This window comes from Phascolarctos cinereus, unplaced genomic scaffold (assembly GCF_003287225.1).
Source record: "Phascolarctos cinereus isolate Bilbo 61053 unplaced genomic scaffold, phaCin_HiC Scaffold_726;HRSCAF=1367, whole genome shotgun sequence".
NCBI classification, from domain to species: domain Eukaryota; kingdom Metazoa; phylum Chordata; class Mammalia; order Diprotodontia; family Phascolarctidae; genus Phascolarctos; species Phascolarctos cinereus.
This window is the reverse complement of record NW_027556098.1, coordinates 50,234,071-50,257,159: the sequence shown is the minus strand read 5'-3', so window position 1 is coordinate 50,257,159 and position 23,089 is coordinate 50,234,071. Positions and strand designations below refer to the sequence as shown.

Here is a 23,089-nt window from a genome sequence, read left to right as displayed (position 1 = left end):
AGGAAGAGAGGAAGGAGGGAGGAAGAAAAAAAATTGGAACTCAAAATTTTGTAAAATTGAATGCTAAAAATTGTCTTTACACAGAATTGGAAAAATACTATTAAAAACCAACATGGAAGAAGAGGTAAGAGGGAATGAGGAAAGGGGAAATAGAAGAGAAGATAGATTTAGAAAAAAAAATTAGTCACAAGCAAGACAAACACGAAGCTTAGAGGAATGATAATGAAGAAGGGTTTACAAGAAAAGAAAAAAAAGGGGTGGGAGGAAAGAGGAAAAAATGTTAAGATAATAAGGATGGAGAGAAATATACAAGTGGTGATCATAACTGTGTGCAATCTAGCAGCCTCTCTTATAAGTTTTGCATAGTGTCCATGTTTTTAGGAGTAATATCTGTCCCCATGAAGGCCAAGCAAGGTTTGTTTTGGTTTGGGGTTTTTTTCCCCCTTAAAAGATAATAAAAGCATCCTTGAAACCTAATTGGTGCAGGGGAATAAAGCTTAAACTGCTGACATAACTTCTTGGTCACCAGTTGAAAAGCACAGTTACAGGAGTCAGTTTATTCCTCAGGTTTGATGCACGCTTGACTGGCATACTATTATAGCAAAAGCAGATGTGACAAACTACACCCAGTTGAATCAGGGTTATATCTTTGCTGAAAGCCATTGTAGGTTTTGTAAAGTAAACTTCTTGGTTGGGTAATACGCAGTCTATGAGTGTCCCATTACCTTCCAGTCCTGATCTCACATCACCTTCCTCTCTTTCTGAACTTGGAAGAAATTCAACCCCCAAGGTCCTTAGCATTTTAGGCCCTTTTGAAGTCATCCAAGACAACCCTTACCAGAAAGACTGCACAGGAGCCTACATAGTACCTCTCTGGCATAGGAGGACTGACCTCATACTTACTTATGGCAAAAAGATTATTTTCAGGCATAAGAGTTACCAACTTTCTCTGTGGGAATGCCTTCTTTGCTTAAGAGAGCATTCACATTTTGAAGCAGCTGCTTCTTCTCAAAGTATGCCCTGCTGCTGAATCCCCAGGTTCTGTCCCTTACCATCAGTATATCAAGAATCTTTGAATGCTCAAATGGGTCCAGTAATTCACAGAGCACTTCCTGAATGACCTTACCTAGCTTTATGCCATTATACATTGCTCTTAAGTTCTAGAAGTCGTTCAAATTCTTTTTCAATATTTTTATAATATCTTTATCAAAACTATGACTGTGAATAGGATGAACTAACCCATAAAACAGAATAGAATAGAAGAATGGATTAGAAATCAGAATACCACAATATGTTGTTTATGAGAAATACATGGAAAACCCAAAAAAACAGTTAAAATAAAGGGTTGAAGAAAAATCTATTATCCCTCAGTTGAACCAAAATAAAGCACAGCAAACATGATCTCGGACATGGTGAGAGCAAAAACAGACAAAATGTTAAACAGGGAAACTATATTCTGTAAAAGGTAACAAATTAATATTAATACTTTACATACATGAACCAGATGACATAGTACCTAAATATTTAAAGGAAAATCTAATTTAGTTATAAGGAGCAATAGATGGTAAAACTATATTGGAAGGGTACTTTAGTGTACCCTATTCAGAGATAGACAAATCTAACCAAAAAAAAAGGAAAAAAAGTTAAGGATCTGAACACATTTATTTCTTATTTTAAAAATGTCTTGTTGGCATCTTTTGGTTTTTTTTTATTTCAGTAATTTTTCCCACTTAACTCCTCCCATTTCATTTGTAGCTCTTCTATAACAAAAGCAATTAATGAATCAACAAGTATTTAAGTGCTTATGTTAAGCAAATTAATACCCAAATCAACCATATATGATACAATGTATGCATTATTCCATACTCAGTTCCCTAACTCTCCTGAGACTAAGTTAGAGGGAATTTTAAAAGTAATAATATTTTAACAGATGTTTGTCACTTATTAAACTTCTAAATAAGGCAGAATCTCTTAATAATGCACTTCACTAAGAAAGTTAGTCTTTGGCAGCATTATAGAAAGAAAAAAACCTGGTGTCAATTATTCTTTCCTCTTGGAATTGCACAAAGTCAGACAATGCATGAATTACTTAAATATATCCCAAGTTTGCAGATCATTGTCAATGTTCAAAAGATTGTGCTTCAATAAATATTATCAACTGTCTAAACCTTGGAACAATAAAAATTGCAAGCAAAAATAAGGCACAGACAATCCCAGCTACTGCAAAAAAAAAAAAAAGAAATTGTAATGCATAAAAATATGATTATTCCTTTAAAAAGTTTGTGTTAACATGAAATGATATGATATAGTTAGCTTAAAAGGTAAAGTTTTACATGTATTTTTGTGAATTACTCCATTTAAAAAATGACATAACATTATCATATAACAGCAACAAAGTTAATGTATTAGAAATTGGAGGGAGATCTGAGTTACTGTAAGATAATATTTCTTGCTATTATATTATAGAATGAGAGCTTTCCTGAGTACCTCTTTAGTATCTGGAGCTTGCAAATATCAATCTTTTGTTATCAACAGGGGGAATTGAGAAATTATCTGGGTTTTTTTTTCTTCTTGATGTTCATTTGAAAAAGGAAATTACTGGAAAAACAAAGTCTGTCTCTGTACTTTAGAAGAACAAAATCTACTAATTACTGTACTTCACTATATTTGAGTCAATAGGAGGAAGTCCTTTTATACTAGTGACTGCCAAGACATGAATATACATTTTAAAAAACTGAACTTAGGACACAAAAACTAAACTAAATGCCATTAAAAACAATATTTGGTAAAATAAGAAGAGACTTCTACAACTGGCTTATTTCCCATCCTCCTTCATTCCATTGACTCCAGTCCATTGTTACATCCTAAGTCTCACAAGGAACTTCTAAATTATATGATTGATATTCATTCAATCTCTCAAACCTTCAATCATGCTCAATCTCTCTCTGTTCTTATAAATAGCAAATCCTAAGGAAAGCTTTGGGAAAAGTTCAATATGATAGATAATAATCATCTAGTAAGTAATTATTAAATGAGAATGCAAATGAGTATACATATGTCTCTTTTAGCAATGCACCTCTACAAAAAAAAATGACCCTTTAGGGCATAAAAACTGCACAAATACAAAAAATAAGTATTATTTAAATTTGAAATTATAATTATTGACTACATTGCCATATATATTTATTTTAAAAGACCTGTTAAGGAAAACATGAGAAATCAAGTACAGACTCAATAATTTAATCTTAAATAATTGGTCAGTCAAAGAACAAATCATAGAATCCATAGATAATTTCATTAAAGATAATGACAAAATTAAACAACGAACCAAGAATCTTGGTGTGTATCCAAGGCATTCCTTTGGAGAAAAATGTATATCCCTAAAATCTTTCATCAACAAAAGAACAAACATTTAGATCAATGAACTGGACACAAAACTAAAAATATATATATTTTTAAAAACCTAACTAAATATCAAACTAGAAGTCCTGAAAATTAAAAAGAAAAAGATATTAGCAAAATTGGAAACAAAGAAATCATTGACTTAATAAATCAGACTAAGATCTCTTTTCATGTGGGAATAAAATCAAATAAATAACCTGTTAATAATAATAATAATAATAAACAAATTTGATTTAAAAGAAAAAAGAAAACAAGTTTTCAGTATCAAAATTGAAACAGAAGAGAACTACAAATCAATATCATTAACAAATATCAATTTAAAGATTTTAAATAAAATCCTTTCAAATAGACAGCAGTTTATCCAGGAAATCATTTGTTATTACTAAGTAGGATTTATACCAGGGATGCAGAAATTCAAAATTAGAAAATTAGAAAAAAAAACAACATAACTAATCATATAAATAAAAATATCTTAAACCAAATGATCATCTCGATAGATGCAGAGGAAAAAGACTTCAACAAAATAACATCATTTGTCTAAAACCCTGCTCAGTATAGGCACAGAACAATCTTTTAATATCATAAAAGTATCTCTTTAAAACTAAAGCAAGTAGCACATGCCATGTGTATACTTTATAAGTTTTCCAAATAAATAGAGGAGTATAGAAAGAATGTCCACTTTCTACATTATTATTTTATATAGTTCCAAAAATGTTAGCAATAACAATTAAATTAAAAAGAAATTAAAAGCAAAAAGTTCAGCAAAAAGTAAACAAAGCTATGCCTATTTGCTGATGACAATGGTTTGCTCACAAATCCTAGTGAATCAAAGAGGAAATATATTCAGCAAAGTCGCAGGCTCTAAAATATGCCTAAAAAACAGATAAGATTTGTACACATTAACAAAATCCAAGAGGTGATAATAAGAAAGGAACTCCCATTTGAAATAACAAAAAAATGCATAAAATATTTGGGGGATCAACCTACCCAAGTACATAAAATGATTGCATAAAATAAATTGCAAAATATTTCTTTAACAATTAAAGAAATTAACTTATATAGCTGGAGGAATACTCAGGAACCATTTCTGGGTTATGCCAATAGAATAAAAATGACAAGATTGCCAAAGTCAATTTATATTTTTAATGCTATACCAAGCAAATTATCAGATAATAACAAAAATTCATTTGGAAAAATAAAAGATCTATAATATCAAGGGAAGTCATGAAAAGAGTTAGTGATGAGGGAGAAAATAGTATTTCCAGATCCCAAACTATTTTATAAAACAGCAGTCTTCAAAACTATTTGGTATTAGATTAAACAATAGAGAGGTAGATCAATGGAACAAAGTAGAAAAGGGAGAATCAAAAAGAATGACAGAAAACATAAGTTACCTAGGGAAGAATTCCCTACTTGATTTTTTAAAAACCTACTGGGAAAAATGGAGAACAATCTGGCAGAAATTAATTTAGACCAATGCCTTACACCTTATTCCACAATGCATTCTAAATGGATGTGTGTCCTTAGTATTAATAATCATGCTATTAAAAAATTAGAAGAGAAGCAGACTACATAACTGTTACAGGTATGGAAAGGAAATGTATTCTAAAATAAACAAGAAATAGAGGCATTTACAAAAGATAAAATAAATTTGATCACATGGAACTGAAAAGCTTCTATAAAAATAAAATTAATGGACCTAGGATAATAAGGGAATCAGTAGAGTGGGGGAGGGAGTATATCAGATTACTCTGTTAAGGATTTGGTTATATACTAAAATTTTTTAAACAACATGTATGTACACATATGTACACAAATATGTGATTTGTATATGTGTATGTAATATATAACATACAAATATATACATAATACACAATTATAACATATGTGTGTAAAACCAAAAGCCATTCCCCAATAGCTAAGTGGTCCAAGAACACAAACAGTTCTTCAAAGAAAAATTTCAAAGTATTATGCTAATAGTCAATGTTAGATGAGTTGTATGATCATTTAATCTATCTTTTTTTCTACATTTGTTTCTGAGGTTTTAATGCCCAAATATATAATTAATTTTTGTGAAGGTGCTGTGCACAACTAAGAATAGGTATACTCCTTTCTATTCCTGTTCATTGATCTCCAGAGATCTAGCATATCTAACTTTTCTAAGATTTTATTCATTTCCTTAAGTCTTTCATTTGTTTGGGGGATTCAGCTGTCTAGGTCTGAGAGGGGTAAATTGAGGACACTCAATTTTTTGTACCTTTTAAGTATATAAACTATGATTTCTATCCCTGCTTTTTTTTTTACTTCAGCTGAAGCACAATGGATTTTGCTCCAGCCCCTTATTTTAACCGTGTGTATCTTTCTGTTTCAAGTGTATTTCTTATCATTTTTTTAAAACATATGGTTGAATTCTTATTTCTAATCCATTCTTCTAACTTTTTCCATTTCACTGGTGAGTTCACACCTTTCATGTTCTCAATTATTACTGTTAATTGTGTTTTCCTCCATCCTATTCTCTTGTATTTTCTTTCTCTTTGCTTCCCATGTCCCTTTAAAAGCTAATTTTACTTATGATGAATACCTTCTCACATAAATTGGGCAAGGAAAAGTTTATATAGAGAGGAGAAGAGGGAAACAAACAATGCTTCAACCTTAGTCTCATATGAACTTGTTCAAGGAGGGAATAATACACATATGTATATAAAATCATGCTACTCAATAAGGAAGTCATAGAGGAAAGAGTTAAGAGAAAAGGGAAGAGGGATAAAAGGGAAGTTAGAGTAAGGGAAATAGTGGTCAGAAGCTAAACAGATTCTTGAGGAGGAGACAAGGTAAAAAAGAGAAGAATAAATATAAGATAATAGTATAGAGGGAAATACATAGCAATCATAATTGTGAATGTGAATGGGATGGATCACTCATAAAACAGAGGAGGATAGTGGAATGGATTAGAAAACAATATCAGATAATATATTGTTTACATAACATTTAAAATAGAGGGATATGCACAGAATTAAAATAAAGGTTGAAGCAGAATCTATGATGCTTCAGCTGAAACAAAAAAGACAAGAGTAACAATCATGATATCAGATGAAGCAAAGACAAAAATAGAACTAATTAAAAGAGATAATGAAGGAAAGTACATTTTGTCAAGTTATCATAGACAGTGAATCAACATCAATATTGAATGTATATGCACCAAATGGCATAGCATCCAAATTCATAAAGGAAAAATAAAATGAGTTACAGGAGGAACTAAACATGAAAACTATAATAGTGAGGAATTTCAATTTATCCCCCTCAGATTTAAATAAATCTAACCATAAAATAAACAAGAAAGAAGTCAAGATGATGGATACATGAAATACAGAAGTAAACGAGCACAGTAACTTAGTGTTTGAGAAGTCCAAATATTCCAGATAATGGGTCAAGAATTCACTAGTGACAAGAACTACTGAGAAAACTGTAATTTGTGAGAAAATGGGCGTGGGTCAGCATCTCACACAATACTCCAAAATAAGCACAAAACGGGTATGTGATTTAGATATAAAATGTGATATCATAAGCATATTAGTGGAGGATAGAAGAAATTACCTGTCAAATCTACGAATATGGGAAGAATTCATGACCAAACAAGAGACAGTGGTAAAATGGATAATTTCGATTATATTACATTGAAAAGCTTTTGCACAAATAAAACCAGTGCAGCTAAATTTAGAAGAAAAATAGGAAATGAAGGAGGTGTTATCTTTGCAGCAAGTTTCTCTGATAAACATATTACTTCTCAAGTATGTAAGAAACTGAGTCAAATTTATAAAAGTGAAAGTCATTCCTTAAGTGAAAAAGGGTCAAAGTATATGAAGAGGAAGTTTTTGGAGGAAGAAATCAAAGTCATCAATAATCATATGATAAATGCTTTAAATCACTAATAATTGTAAAAATGAAAATTAAAACATCCATCAGATTGACCAAGATGACAGAAAAGGAAAATGACAAAAGGAGAATTGGGATAACAAGTACACTAATGAATGTTGATGGAGTTGCAAATTGGTCCAACTATTACAAAAAGCAATTTGGAACTGTGCCCAAAGGGTTACAAAATTGTGCATACACTTTGACCCAGAAATACAGCCACTAGGTCTATGCCCCAAAGAAATAAAAGGAAAATGAAAAGAACCCATAAAATATTTATAATAGCTGGTTTGTGGTGGCAAAGAATTAAGGGGAGACTGAGGGGATGTTCATCAAGTGAGGAATGGTTGAACAAGCTATGGTATGTGGATGTGATGTAATACTGTTGTTCCAAAAGAAATGATGCCAGGGATAGTTTAAGAAAGAGGTGGGAATATTTATATGAACTGAGGTAAATTGAAGAGAGTAGAACAGTAGAATAATTTACACAGTGACAGCAATATTAGTAAACATAATAAACTGTGAAAGATTTAGTAACTCTGATCCACACAATGACCCATGCTATCCATTTCCAATACAGAATTGATGGACTCAGAATGCAGAATGAAGCATCTTTTTTCTCTCTCATTCTTTTACCTTTTTTTCAGAACATAGATAATGTGAAAATTTGTTTTACATGACTACATATTGTAACAGGGTTTGTATTTCTTGTCTTCTCAGTGGGTGAGAGTCAGGTGAGATGAGGGAGAAAATCTGGGACTGAAAATGAAATAAAATTGAATTTTAAAAATTAAAATGAACCTCTAAGTGTAGTGTTCAATAAAAACTCAGCTATTTCCTCTGTGACCACCTCCATCTTCTATTTGTTCATTTATATCTATATTTATGAATACACTTTCTTATCACTTATTTTGTCTTTTATTTATTCTATTGATTCTTACTCAACTCTAAATTTAAACAAAAGTGCATTAGGAAAGAAGAAATATGTGGTAGACTTCATTGGTCATGACTAAGCTGTAATGATGGAGAAATCAAGCAAAGAGAAAACACCATCACTGATTCTGAAGTCAAAAGACCTAGGTTCAAATTCTGCCTCTGACATTTATTAGCTGTATGAACTTGGGCAAGTCACTTCATTTCTCTCAGATTGTTTCTTTATCTATAAAATTAGAGGAATTGGGCCAGATAATATCAGAGGCCCCTTCCAGCCCTAATTCCATGATTCAATGATGATGATGATGATGATGATGATGATGGTGGTGGTGATGATGATAACAAGTAGTATTTGTATAGCACTTTGCATATATGGTCTCATTTAATTCTCACAACTAGTAAGATGCTATTATTATCTTCAATTTGCAAATGAAGGAATTGAAGCTGAGTTTAAATGACTTCCTTAATGTTACAAAGCTAGTAAGTATCTGAGGTAGGATTGAACTCAGATCTTCCTGACTCTAAGTTAAGCACTCTCCACTGGGCCACCTAGATGCCTGGTTATCCTTTGATCTTTCTGGATATGCCTGGGGTTGTTAGGGTAGAATTTGTACCTCTGCTAGCAAGAATTAAGAAATACAACTTTCCAAGTGAGCTTTTTAATATGACCAATTTGTCATACTCTAGGAACCCATGAAGTCACTTTCAGTAGTTTTGTTGGGCTAGTGGACTGAGAAGTTCATAGTTTTGTTTGGGTTTTTTTATTTGTTTGATTATTTTTGTGAAATAGAACTCTGTAGGTTTCCTGATAGGTTTAAAGATAGAAAGGAACTTTAAAGTCATCTAGTCCAATTATCTCTTCTTACCAATGAGGAAATTGAGACTCAAAGAGATTAAATAACTTGCTTAAGGTCATTTCAATTATGTCAGACTCTTTATGACCCCCTTTGGGGTCTTCTTGGTAAAGATACTAGAATAGTTTGCCATTTCCTTCTCCAGCTCATTTTATAGACAGGGAACTGAGGTAAACAAGGTTAAGTGACTTGCCCAGGGTAACAAAGAGTAAGTGTCTGAGGTGGGATTTGAAGTCAGGAAGATGAGTCTTCTTGACCCAGGGCCCTTTGTCCACTATGCCACCTTGCTGCCCACAACAACAAAAATTTGCTTATGGTCATACAAACTGTAAGTTAGCAGAGTCAAAATTTGAACCCAAGTCCCCTGACTCCAAATCCAGCACCTTTCCCACTATACCATGCTGCCTCCTTAAGTGAAAAAAAAAAGGGAAGAAAAATGATAAACAGTCCTTGTAACAAAAAAAAAAACAGTTAAGTTGCTCAGTTAAGCAAAACAAATCCACATAGTCATCATGTCCAAAAAAATTGTCTTATTCTGCTCCCTGAGTTCATCAATCACCTCTCTGTCAGACATCTGGAGCCATGTTTGGTCATTACATTAATTAGAATTCTTAAGTCTTTCAAAGCTGTTTCACTTTACATTATTTTTGTTACAGGGTAAATTGTTATCCTTATTCTGCTCACTTTACTCTACCTAAGTTCATATAAATCTTCACAGGTTTCTCTGAAACTGTCATTTTCATCATTTCATGTCCTAGTAGTTGAGGTCTTTGAACACTATGTACTATGTTTATTTGCTTTTTTATGTGTTGTATACTTCATCTGCTTCATTGATTAACTTTTCTATTTTTTTAAACCAGCAACAAATAGTCTTGATAATTTCTATCATGTTATAGCATAGTTTGAGATCTGGTGCTGTTAGGCATCTTCCTTCCCAATATTATTTTTCATTATTTCCCTCGAGATCCTGGACCTTTATTACTCCAATTAATTTCATGACTATTTTTTCTAGCACTCTAAAGTAATGCTTTGGCAGACTGATTGATATGGCACTAAATAAATAAATACCTTTAGGTAGTATTGTCATTTTTATTATATTGTCTCATTCCTGCTCTTTTCCTGGCACTGTTGTTTACTTCACTCCTCTGTGGCTGTGATTAATTGTGGTTTCAATGTTTATAAGCTCCAATATAGGCTTAATGAATGATTCAAAAGGGATAATATATTTAATATCACACATAAAATGCTGCAAAGAAACTACATATATATCTATTTTTAAATAGCCAGTTTTAGTTTAGGGTGAAGTGAAAAGGCAATGTCTCTTCAGAGACTCAGATATTTGCTCTTGTTTCTTTTTTCCTATTTTAAAAGCTGGCCAAGGGCCAAGATGTCGTAGGTATCTGAGCTCAGAGCAAATGATGTGAGCTGGAAGAAAATATGGAATTAGATTGAATTTGCTTTTTTTGAAGCTTATAATTGTAGCAGGCCATTCCAAAAATGTAAAATTTCCCAGCATCACTTTTTGGTATGAGAGGTTGATGACAGCCAAGATGACTTGAGTCTCTTAAATTTCTCTTCTGACTATCATTTTATTTCATCTGATATTTCATCATTAAGAACATCTACTGGGGCAGTTAGGTGGCACAGTGGATGGAGCTTCAGCCTTGGAGTCAGGAGGGCCTGAGTTCAAATCCAACCTCAGATACTTGACACTTACTAGCTGTGTGACCTTGGTCAAGTCACTTAACCCCAATTGCTTCACCAAAAAAGCAAAAAAAAATGTTTTTAATGTCTACTAAATTCTACTAAACATTGCATGAGGGTATATCCTGTTTAGACTCCAATAAAGTGCAAAGTAGTATCAGTCAAAGACAGAGACAATGAAATGTAAAGGGAAGGCACTTTCAAATATAAAGAAAGCATGCCACATTTTAGAAAGGGTCTAAGGTTTTGAATAGCTCAATTACTTTAAAAAAATCAACAAATACAATGAACTTGTCTCAGAGCACAGATTGCCTTGTGACCATTTCCACAGCCACTCATTTGTATAAGGTCCCAAAATGAACCTGGGAAATGTAACAGACTAGTCATCATACATAAGGTTGGAGTCCCTGAGAGGCAAAATTGTAGAGGAAGAGTGGATATATCTCTCCTATCTCCAAACAAACTTCAGAGCCAGGCTCTGAGGGAACAACTAGAAAGGCTTCTCAAATTCTAAGCTAAAGGTCTCTATCCTTTCTAAAAGAGCATAGTTGTACTCCAGATATAAAGAGTACTCCAACAGAAAGAGCACTGTAACATTTGCCTAAACCAAAGGTTAGAGGTGATAGAGACTGAAATTGCCTATCAAAATGTAAGCCCAGGGTAATCTATGGGATCAACCTTTTTAACACTTAGCACATGCCTGGCCCATAGTAGACACTTAATAAATGTTTATTGATTGATTGATTGATTGATTGATTAAACAGAAATGTGCCCTATGAAGAGCTAGCCAGTGGTCAATTGATATGTTTGGCTCAGTTTTGCAGCAGCCAACCCACCATCCAATAAATTTATCTGGCCCAGATATGCCAGCTGTGAGGAGCCAGTCCAGCAACAGACTGATGATCCATACAGCAAAAGATACTATTTCCTGCAGGGCTCAATCCAAACTCAGTCACTTGTACAGCTAAGATACTGTACCTTACAAGGGGCCAAAAAATGAAGTCTCTTCATAGAGAGGACATTGGAGCACTGCTATTCCAGAGTTGTGAGTTGCCATGGCCAACTATGTTCATTACTATCTTTGTGCGCACTTTTCTCACCACCCTCTCCCTGGATTGTGTATAGTTTAGAGGGAAATGTTTAATAGTTATGGTTTTGTTATACTATTCACCAAGAACTTACTGAATCTATTGTTTGGCTAATTAACCACAGTGTTGGGAAGCTACCAACCACTGGATCGCCCTTAGAACTTGAGGTAGAATCTGCTCCTCTGAGGACCCAGCTTGTCAGTGCCAGTACCAGGGGGAATGAACCCAGGGAGAAGGAGGTGTAAAGCATGTAAAAATTATGTTGTCAGCTTTGTTACTACTTAACATCTCTCTCACCCCCTTTCCGTCATCAACATTCCATTTGAATACCTGGAATTTTAGGCTAGACTGACAGTGTTTAGGGAGACTGGCAGCTGGTTTGTAGGACTTTTCGTGGACCTGATATAATTTTTTAAAGTGGGTACTTTGCTCTGAATGATATGGATTTGCTGATTACACAATTCACATTTCAAGATAGAAGCCAATTTTTCCTCTTATGTGATATAAATATTGTCAAATTGCTACTTCCAATGTTGCCTGCTTTTCTCTCTCTAGATATAACACTGAGTAAGCATGATGGGCATAGTAGATAAAATACTGACCTTGGAGTCACAAAACTTGAGCTCAAGTCCTTCCATCCTCTGATTTTTACTAGTTGTGTCAAGATGGTTGAGACACTTAGCCTCTTAGTGTCCCAGACAACTCTGTAAGACTAAAAGCTTCAGATTATCAAAGGAGGGTCTTTCCACATCAAGAGTCCCATAAACTGATAATATCACAGGTCTGGACCAGACATCTGAGTAGAGGTCCACTTATAGTAGTGCATCTGTTCCTCTTCCATTTAGTTGCCTTCTTAAAAGTCTCCTGATTTCTTGGGAAATCCATCTCAAAATCAAGGTGTGGCAAAAAAAAAATGGCAATATTCCTAAAGCTATAGATCCAAAGCTCCCATAGGCAAAGGTAGCAATTAAAAGCTTTGCTTTGATGCTGCTTCTAATATTTATTCCAGTGAATGCTAGAGTAGATTACAGTGGTTTTTCTGTATTATAATTATTATGTGGAAATAACAAAACTGGATAGTGTTTGTTCTTTTCATACTAGCATATATGAATTATTTCTATAATTCAAAGATATTGACACTCCAACACTTTTAAATCTGGCAGATAAGAAAATGAGTGGAAGACTGCCATGGTTGGGTGGTGCTGGCTAGGATCTGGCAAAACAGGATGCATGAAATATACCAAGTGGCCTCTGCAGCTTTGTACAGTTGTAGTTGGGTTTTGCCAAGGAAGCAGTTATGGCTATCATCCAGGTAAGAAAAAAACTTGCTAGGTTAAGGTTTCATTAGGAGATGATCACTGAAATTCATTTATATACCTCAACCTTGTAGGAGTGGTTTTAAACCAAGGTTAATCAAGTTGCTTTTTCTCTCTGGGTGCACCAAAGAAACCTGGACAGTAAGAAACTTGACAGCAGAATATTGTACAATTTCTGCTTCTCAGACTCCAGTTTTACCACAGAATGATTAATGTGACAAATCTGAAAAACTCAGTATAAGTGCTTGAAAATTAGATCAGTAAAAGCATTAGGATAAATTAAGATATTATATGTTCTTATTGAATTATGAAAGGATTAAAATATAATTCCCAAATTGATTTGAAACTATTTTTGTAGATTTAATTAAACACATACAATATATACTTTAATTGTGTGTTTTATTGCCACACTCTTTAACAGTAATAAAATACTAATTATTCTTCTTTTGCTACAATTATCCATTCAGAATAAAATAGCAATACTAAGCATAATGTTCCAGGTTTGCTTTCTTTTTTGGGCACAGAGTTACTGTTATCAAACAGTAGTTATGGAGTGAGTCATATCTCCAGAGGCCCCAACTTGGCACTTGTATTTGTCAGCTGAAGGTTCTGAAGGTGGCTACTGCTTTGTTATATCAACTAAACAGTGAGGTTCTCAAATCTCCCCTTTGCATTGAATATTCTTCTTTTTCACATTTCTAAGAAAAAAAGGATGTCAAAATTATTATTTTAGCTCTCCATTGTCAAGGTAATCTACATGTAAATATCGAGCTTTACAAAGCAGGAAGTAGCAGGAAAGTAAAAGATCTTTTGAGAAGTGGCTGCTATTCTTTCCAGGATGTAGGGTTGTTCAGTTGTTCTTATAAATTCCGTCCCAGGAAGGCAGAACTATTTGTTTCCCCTAGGCCCATGTGTGTAATGAGAACAAGGGAGTTTAGTTCTGCTTGACTTTTTGTAAATAGACCCTGGGAATCATAGATTGAAAACTGTAGGAGACCTTAAAAATCATCTGGTCCAACATTCTTGTTTTACAGATGAGAAAATTGATCAATCACAGGTTAAATGATTTACTGAAAGTCACATGGTCAGTAAGTTGCCCTACTAACACTTAACCCAAGTCCTATGATTCCATGTTCAATCAATCACTCAATAAACAGGTATTAAGTGCCTATTATGCACTAAGAACTGTGCTAATCTCTGAGGATACAGAAAAAAGGCAAAAGACAGTATCTACCCTCAAGAAACTCACACTCCAATGCGAGAGACTACATACAAACAAATATACACAAACAAGTTACGTACAGGGTAAATAGGAAATAATTAACAGAAGGAAGGCTCTAGAATTAAGACCTTCCTTGTCCTTTCCAATATACCATGTCACCTCTTTCTTTGGCCTTATTCAGACTTGAACCCTCAGCACTAAGGAAGTTTTGCTGAAATTGGAGAGGGGAAAAGTGAAAGAAAAAAGGAAGAGAGAGACAGAAAGAAAAAGAAAGTATCACTGGAAGAAACTTGAATCTTGGAAGGCTAATTTCCATGGCTCCCTGAGTATTAAATCTTGAATTTTTCCCATCAAATTTTACTCCAGGCATGGATAGAGTGAGGCTTTGTGACCATTTTCATCTTCATTCTTTTCTTTTCTTCTTTTCTCTTTTCTTTTTTAGATAGTTGTTGGAGTAGGGGATGTTGTAGTGGAATGATAGGCCAACTTTTCTTTTTTATTTTGCCCTTGGTAGCTATTCTCCTTCTACAGGTGGTGCAGCAGATACAGTTGTGGGCCTGGGGTCCGGGAAACTATTTCTTGAGTTCAAATCTAGACACTTAAAAGCTGTGTGACCTTGGGCAAGTCACTTAATGGTTTTTGCCTCAGTTTCCTCATCTGTAAAATAAACTGGGGAAGGAAATAGCAAACCATTCCAGTATCTTTGTCAAGAAAACCCCAAATGGGGTCATGAAGAGTCAAAAAAACTGAACAACAACAAGAAGATATTCTCCTTATAATAATTCCATATCCCAGTGAAAAACGTAATGCTATCCGGTTCATAGTCACCATTCCATGCTTAGAAATATGCAGATTCAATCATATAAAGGAGCAGATTATTAAGAATGTGATATTTTAGATAAAAATTTCACACGATGCTACTATTTCATTCTATTATATAGGAGGATCCTCTTCTCCTAAGCGTTACACAGATAATACTGAAACTTCACTAAAGATTAAGTAAACCACAGCGCAAACCAACAGTAAAGTTACAAACAGAACACAGGTTTTTAAGAGTTCTACTTAGTATATTATTATCACCTAGAACCATGGTTCTCAAAGTACAGTTTGGGAACCCTGGGAGTTCCTGAGATCCATTCAGGGACTCTTCTAGGTCATTCTAATACAGTGAATATCAACAGATATAACCTACATAAACAAAATATATTTGCGGGAACCCTCAACAATTTTTTAGTGTAAAAAGAGAAACCAAAAATGTTTTTTGAAACCAAAGTTTGAGAACCCCAGACCTAGAGCCTGCTCCTCATTCTTATCATGTTATGTTTGCTTGTTGTAAATTCTATGCCCAAAACAACTGTGCTTTTATTTCCCAGGATAAGAATCTACCTTCCTTGCTCCAAGTACCAAATAAAATTAAAAGAATTACTGGAGTGATTATTCTAAATGGAAAATATAAAAGAAAAGAAAAAGAACTGTCTCCCTCTCACCCCTTACAGCTGAACCTTACAGGTTCAACTAATACAGGTAAATAACCAACATAATTTTAAAGAACATTTTTCTAGCCATAATTCCTTGCTTTATATTCATCTTTTTAAAACATCCACAGATACCACAAGGGGCACAATAAGAAGGATGAGATGACAGTTTCCAAATTAATTCAGAATGAGAAGTTTTTAATTGTCTTCTCTAAAGCAATTTATGGGAAATGATGCAGTGAGTGATTTATGTGTTCATAATGAAAAGTGCACAAGTCTGGGAACAGAAGATCCTAGCCCTTTCTGTTATTGCTCACCCTCAGCATTCTTTTGGGTCCAAAAGGTTATCTCTCTCTAATCATTATGCAGTAGGAGGGAAGCTTGACATCTTGCATTCTGGTCAATATGCCAGTTAGTATGAACATGAACAACACAATCTAATAAAAAGAGTGCTGGATTTGGAATAAACAGGAGCCTGTGTTCAAAGCCTGCCTCTAGAATTTGCTAGCTGTGTGGCCAATGGCAAGTTATCGAAGTTTTTTCAACCCAGTTCCCTCATTGGCAAAACGAGAAAAAGTAATCAATGAGCAAGTGTTTATTAAATGAGGACTAAGTGTCTGCACTGTCCTTGGTGCTGAGGATAAAAAGACTAAAATAAAATGGTCCTTACCCTCAAGGAGTTTATAATACTTGTAGGATTTCCTGCCCGTGTTTGTTGTGAGGAACAGTTGCTGTATAAAGTCAGTTATTGTCATTAAGCCACCTTAATTCCTTAGTGGGAAGTGACATCAATTTAGTGTGATAAAGCTTTAATTACATCTGTATATTATCCTGTTGGCTGAGTTGAATACTTGAGGTTTTTCTTTAAGGAAATTAAGGCTGACAGAACAACTGATTGGTTACTCTATCAGAGCCTTAATGGGTGCCACACCGATAAGGGGTAATCAGATTTCATGGGAAGCAGATTTTAATGCTGAGTCCTGGGTTCCCTTTAAGCGTTAGATGTATTGTACATCATTACTGCACTTGGAATAGATTCTTTTCTCTGTAAATTTTTAATCAGCTTAAAAATTTTCATGGAGTGTTTTACTGCTGTTCCTCACCCCCTTCTCACTTAGCTTCTTTTGACCTTGAATTTAAATGGAAATGTTAATATGTATTGGGGAAAATGGCATGTGTCAAAGATTTCTTTGCACAGGTCACAATAGTTTTGAAGTTTTCTTTTTATCCTGGTTGTGGGCCATCATTTAACTGAGATTTTTCTAAGTATTCTTATATTATTGGGATTGATATTTGTGATTTTGAAATGCCATGTCTCACTCTCTTCATGTTTCACATACTCTTTAACACTGGAAGACAATTAATCTGAACCCACAAATCTGTCTACACTGGAAGGAAATACTGAACCTCTTTGACTCTAATGCAATGAGGAGATGAAATCTACTATTTATGTCAACCCATAGAAATGAAACTTGCTGAAATAGTTAAGGCAATAGGGAACCAAATGTATAGACCAGAGAATCAAGATGAATTTTTATATTTTAAGTTCCATTGTGTTTATACACAGTGTGTTTCCTCAATTTGGGAACACTAAGAAAACTAAGCCACAAAAGATGTTTAGGGCATATTGTCCCAAGATACAAGAAGAAATATGCAACACACTGCAAAAATATTTACAAGATTTTAGACTCAAGTATTAGAAAAATGAAAATTATTTAATCATGAAATATTCATTTGGCAAACGTTACCAAAACAAACAAACAAAAACGTCCAAAAAAATCTTTATTTCAACAGATTACATATGTTAGCATTTTCTCTATACAGTGGTTTTCTGGTTTTCTACTGGAAGAGTACTTAAAGGAAATTTCAAACTTCAGGATGTTATGCATTTTTATTTTATCAAAAGGTGAATTCTTAAACTTGCTGGACTTTTATGTGATAAGTGGCCATCAATCATGTGTTACCTAGTATGTACATATACATATATACACACACACATATGTATATGTGTATAACTATGTATATATGTGTATGTGTATATATATACATTTCTTTAAAATAATGCCTAATATGTTCCATTAAGGTAAAGGTGACTTTTTAAACTTTTATTGATACAGTTCATTTTCATATCACCTGCATTTATATATAATGTATGTATATGTTATAGATGTTAATGTATCCTTTTCTAGTCCCTTAACCAGAGAATTATCCTTTTTTTATAATGAAGAATAAATAAAAGGTAGCACTAAGAAAAGAGAGTACAAGTCTGTGCAGTGCTCCACATCCATAATTCCTCCAAAAGAAAAAAGGAACGGGGGATATCTCATCTTCAGGATCAAATTTAAACGTTATAATTATGCAGCATATATTTATAGTCATTGTATATATTCTACATGGTTCAGCTTCTTTCACTTTGCTTCAGTTCATCTCTGTCTTTCCATGCCTCCTTGTATTCTTCTCTAACATCCCTTCTGTGTTGAATCCCCAATTTACTTTCAGAAGTTGAGTCCCCAGAAATGTAAATACAACCATGGGAGTCTAGGTGTAACCCTGTGGGGTTTTACTCCCACCACTGTAGCTCCTGAGTCCCCAAGGGTGTGTGCTTCCCTTTGAATCAGCCAGTAACCTTATTTAGCTTTTATTTTAGGGTTTTGTTTGGTTTGGTTTGCTTTAAAGCAAAGGCATTTACTGAGCTAGTATAACAAGAACGGTTGCTACAAACACCACTATCCCTTACCAAAATCCTGGAGTGTGCTCTCCCACAAACAAGCAGTGTCCTTGGCAAGAGACACAATGGTAATGAGGCACTTGCGGCAAAGAGGTAACACAATTCGTGGCACTGGAAGTCCTCTCTCCCTTTGTAGAATCCTCATACTCAGTTGGTTGCCCAACTGGGCTCTTGCTGTTTCCTTCACAATCCATCACCAGCATTTGTTTTTGCTGCAAGAGGTCACACTCCTTAAAGTTGCTTTCTCCCTCAAGTGAGGAAAGGTATCTGTCTACATCTGTGTCTATCCTTGGTTTGTCTCTCCACTCCCAGCTATATGCACTATTTTCTACTGGACAAAGAGCTCTGGAGGAGATTCAATGGATGATAGAAGAGAAGAAGGAGAGAGTGCCCTCTCTTTCCCCCTTCAATCCCCACCCACCCACCCAGTGTTTTCCACTCAGTAAGTTAGCTGTTCTTGCATTTTTTAAGCTCACCTCTAAACAACATACTCCTGAACTAATCTTCTACCACTGGACTCACTTACTGTTTTTATAGAGTGCCTGGTACATGACTTACTCTCTCAGCTAATGACAAGATTTTTCCTTTGTAGAGTCAGATGCTTTTCATCCTGGTAATCTTTTGGGACTGATGAAATGTTTATTCACACATTATGGAATTGTAGAAAAATTCCATATCACCTACTATTTTATGATTATGTTCTGTTAACTGAACAAATGCATGAAAAGGCATTTATTAAGTGCTTACTACATGCAAAGCACTGTAAAAGCACTGTAGGGAAACAAGTAGAAAACAAGCAAGTCTCTGCTTTCAAGGTGCTCACAAATAGTTTAGGATCTCGCATTGTTACAAGAGGCAATGGCCACATTCTCAGAAGGGCCTATGTTTGCCAAGAGGGCTGTTCTGCCTTTTAGAAGAACATCAGGAAAGTTGACCTCACAAACATGGTGGAAGGTACTCTTTAAACTAGGAGATGTGTCCTTGATAGTTATCATCTTAAACTTTCCAGCTGTCACAGTCTACTGGAGTTTTTCAATGTGGTAACACTGAGACTAAATTGTTTTAGCAAAACTGGAGACCTAGAATAACCCTAACTCTTTGACAATTGGTAATTTGTTCTCTGTCTTCCTTCTACATGAATTCTTTCTGTTCTATTACCAGAGATGGGCTTTGGACACATGCTCAAGGATATGTATATGGTAGCTGTGGATAAAGTGCTTGCTGGACCTGGAGTCAGAAAGACCTGAGTTCAGATCTTGCCTCAGACATTAGCTGTGCAATCCTAAGCATTTAATCTCTATCTCTCTCAGATTCTTCATCTATAAGATGAAGATAATAATGGCACCTACTACCTGTAAGTATATGTTTATGAAGTGCTTGCAAACCTTGAAGTGCTATAAATATGTTCGTTGTGGTTGTTGTTATTCATGCTTCCTGGTGAGAAGCTTGCTAGTATGATCCATTCATGAGCAATTAATCTCTCTTCAATTGTTCAGGTCTATATTTATTTAAATGTTATTTAGTTCTATTTATATAATTGCCATCCCAAATATTTTATACATTATTTAGTTATTTTGAATGGAATTTCTCTTTCTTTTAAAGAATTGGGACCCCTCTGACTTGATGTATATCTAAAAGCCATGTGAAACAGACATATTTCCACATGGAGAAGGATGCAGGTAGGAGAGGAGGATCTATAGATATTAATAGTTGTGTTAGCACTAAGTAAACCTTCTTTTGTTAACTGTTCAATGACTTAGGAATACCACATTTCATTCCAAAAATGGACCTGAATTAACAGTATCCAAACCTCAGGCTGGCCCTTAACAACTCTTTCTCCTTTCCCTGTCTGCACCTTTTTCCCTTTGTTTTTTATCAAACTGGGTATGTGTGTGTGTGTGTGTGTGTGTGTGTATTTTAGATTCTCTTTTTTACAGATTAGGTTTTTCTTTTATAGTAGCTACATTTCCTTTCATTTTTTAATCTTTTGATTTAATTCTAACATTTGTATTATGGAGTCATTGAATTCTCTTTGTTCTCTAATTTTCAGGAGGCTAGTACTTGGATTAGGTTTTCAATCTTCTTTTTGGAGTTATTGATCCTCCTTTACTTTTCCAGTCTGCTTTTTCCTTTTCTTTTTTTTTTATAAGGAACTTTTTTTTTAGGCAATTGGGGTTAAGTGACTTGCCCAGGGTCACACAGCTAGTAAGTGTGAAGTGTTTGCTCTGAGGTCAGATTTGAACTCAGGTCCTCCTGACTTCAGGGCTGCTGCTCTATCCACTGCACCACATAGCTGCCCTACTTTTCCAGCCTTCTAAAACCTAGCTCCCCTCACATACTCTGTGACCCAGTGACACTGGCCTCTTTGCTGTTCTCCCCACAAAATACTCCATTTTTCATGCATTTTTGTTGGCTGTTACTCACCAATGTTTGGAATTCTCTTCCTCCTTATCTCTACCACCTGGCTTCCCTTCAAGTTTCAGCTAAAATCCTCCATTTTGTAAGACACCTTCCCTAATCTTCTCTTTATAATTATCTCCAATTTATCCTGTATGTGTGTGTATAAATGTATAGATAAGTATGTGTGTGTATACATATATGTATGTGTGTGTGTGTGTATATATATATATATATATGTATATATATATATATATATATATATATATATATATATATATATAATCTTGTTTGTACGTAGTCTGCATGTTTTCTTCCTCATTAGCCTGTAAGCTCCTTGAGGGTAGGCACTGTTTTTGTTTTTCTATATACTTGCAGCACTTAGCAGAGTGCCTGATACATGGTGAATGCTTAATAAATAGTTAATGACTTGACTCTCAATTTTTTTTCCTCCAGAGCTTTTATTTCATTTTTAAACTCTTCTTTTCTTCCAAGTTCTCTTGTATCCCTTGTCACCAAGTCATTTTTCTGCTGTGGGGTTAATCTCTTCTTGTGCATTTTGTTCTTGGGCAATTCTTGATCTATGATATTTCTTTGTGGTATTCAGCATATCTTCTGTTTACTCACACATCCAGTCTCAACTGCTAATTTGGGACTTTTACCAGAACTAGGCTCTGTCCCCTTCTGTACTCTTTGATGGGCTGGTCAGGCCCTATTTGATCCTAACCTTGTTTGGTTCCTGCTGCAGGTTTTTATTTCCTGTGACGTGTCTGAACTCAGAGCATAGCGAACTTCAGTCTGCAATCACAGCTCTGAGACTAGCTATTCCTGATTATGGCAATACCATGTCTTTTCAAAGCCCCTGGACTTCCTGGTCAAGGTGCTGGATGGTCTTCTCTTCCCTCCACCCCAGTATAAGTATTTCCATGATCTTCTGCTCCCAACTTGAGCTTTTCCAATTGTTTCTCTGCTGTGCCTATCTCTCTTATAGGGCAAGGGTTTCTTTTTTTCAAAGTTCTGGGTAGTTTGCTGCCCACTCACCCCCTAGAACTTCCAGAATCATGGCTCTGGGTAGTTGTCTGTTCTTCTCACCTCAGGACTTCCCTAATCGAGGGAGACTGGTCTTCTGTCCCATGTGTGATTTCCCACGTAAGGACATTAACCTTCCCAACCCTCTTCAGCTTCCCCAGTCAGGGTCCCAGGTGACCAATTGTTCCTGCTGGGGCTTTCTTGATAAAAGCTCTGGATGATTTTTTGTCCCCCTTGGACCTTCTTCCATCAGGGCATTTGGTAATTTCTGTCCTTATTAGGGCTTTCTTTGTTAAGATTCTGTGGCATTTGTCCCCCATTGGGCCTTCCCAGTCAGGATGCTGTCACAAGTTTCCTGTTCAGGGTACTACTGTAGGCTTCTCATCTATTTTGCCTACACATATATTTTCTGATAACGTCTCTCTTCCAGTGTCTGCAACTTCTGGTTTTCTTCTTATGCCATTCTGGGCTAGACAAAGGAGTTCACTGGTGCTTTCCTGGATTTCTCGGTCTATGTTTAATGTGATGAAGAATCTTTCTACCAGATAAAAATTGGAGAATTGGGCTCCTTGTGGGACCTTTTATGTGGCCATCTTAACCAAAAGTCCAGACATCCATTTCCAAGTATCTCATTTTCTCCTCAAAGCACAGGCTTTCCCAGCTATACTAAGTAAGGATTTCCATCTTGACATGTCTAAAGTTTGACTTTCTTAAGGATTTCAAGCAATCAATCAGCAAGGATTTATTCTGCATCAATTAATATGTGCCAAAAAATCTTACTGCCTTTCCTCATGTATAAAATGAAGAGATTTGATTAGGTGATCTCTAAGGGCTTTTTTTCCATCTTTAAATCCTATGATATTGTGATCCTTTCCCAGGGACCTCAGAATGCCTACTTTGTCTCATATTTAAATACCATGATTGGGGGAAGGGGATATGGAGGAGAGAGGAACCTGGGCTGAAGCAAGACAAATGCAAGGCAAAAGGTTACCAGCTCTTTCTTCTGCCCTCTGCCGTTGATAAATGACT

General features: G+C 35.0%; 1 pseudogene; it reads right to left on the bottom strand.

The window, feature by feature from the left end:
• The window catches only part of LOC110214834 (importin-13-like), a 66,948-nt pseudogene that overhangs the window by 4,756 nt on the left and 39,103 nt on the right, over window positions 1-23,089 (bottom strand).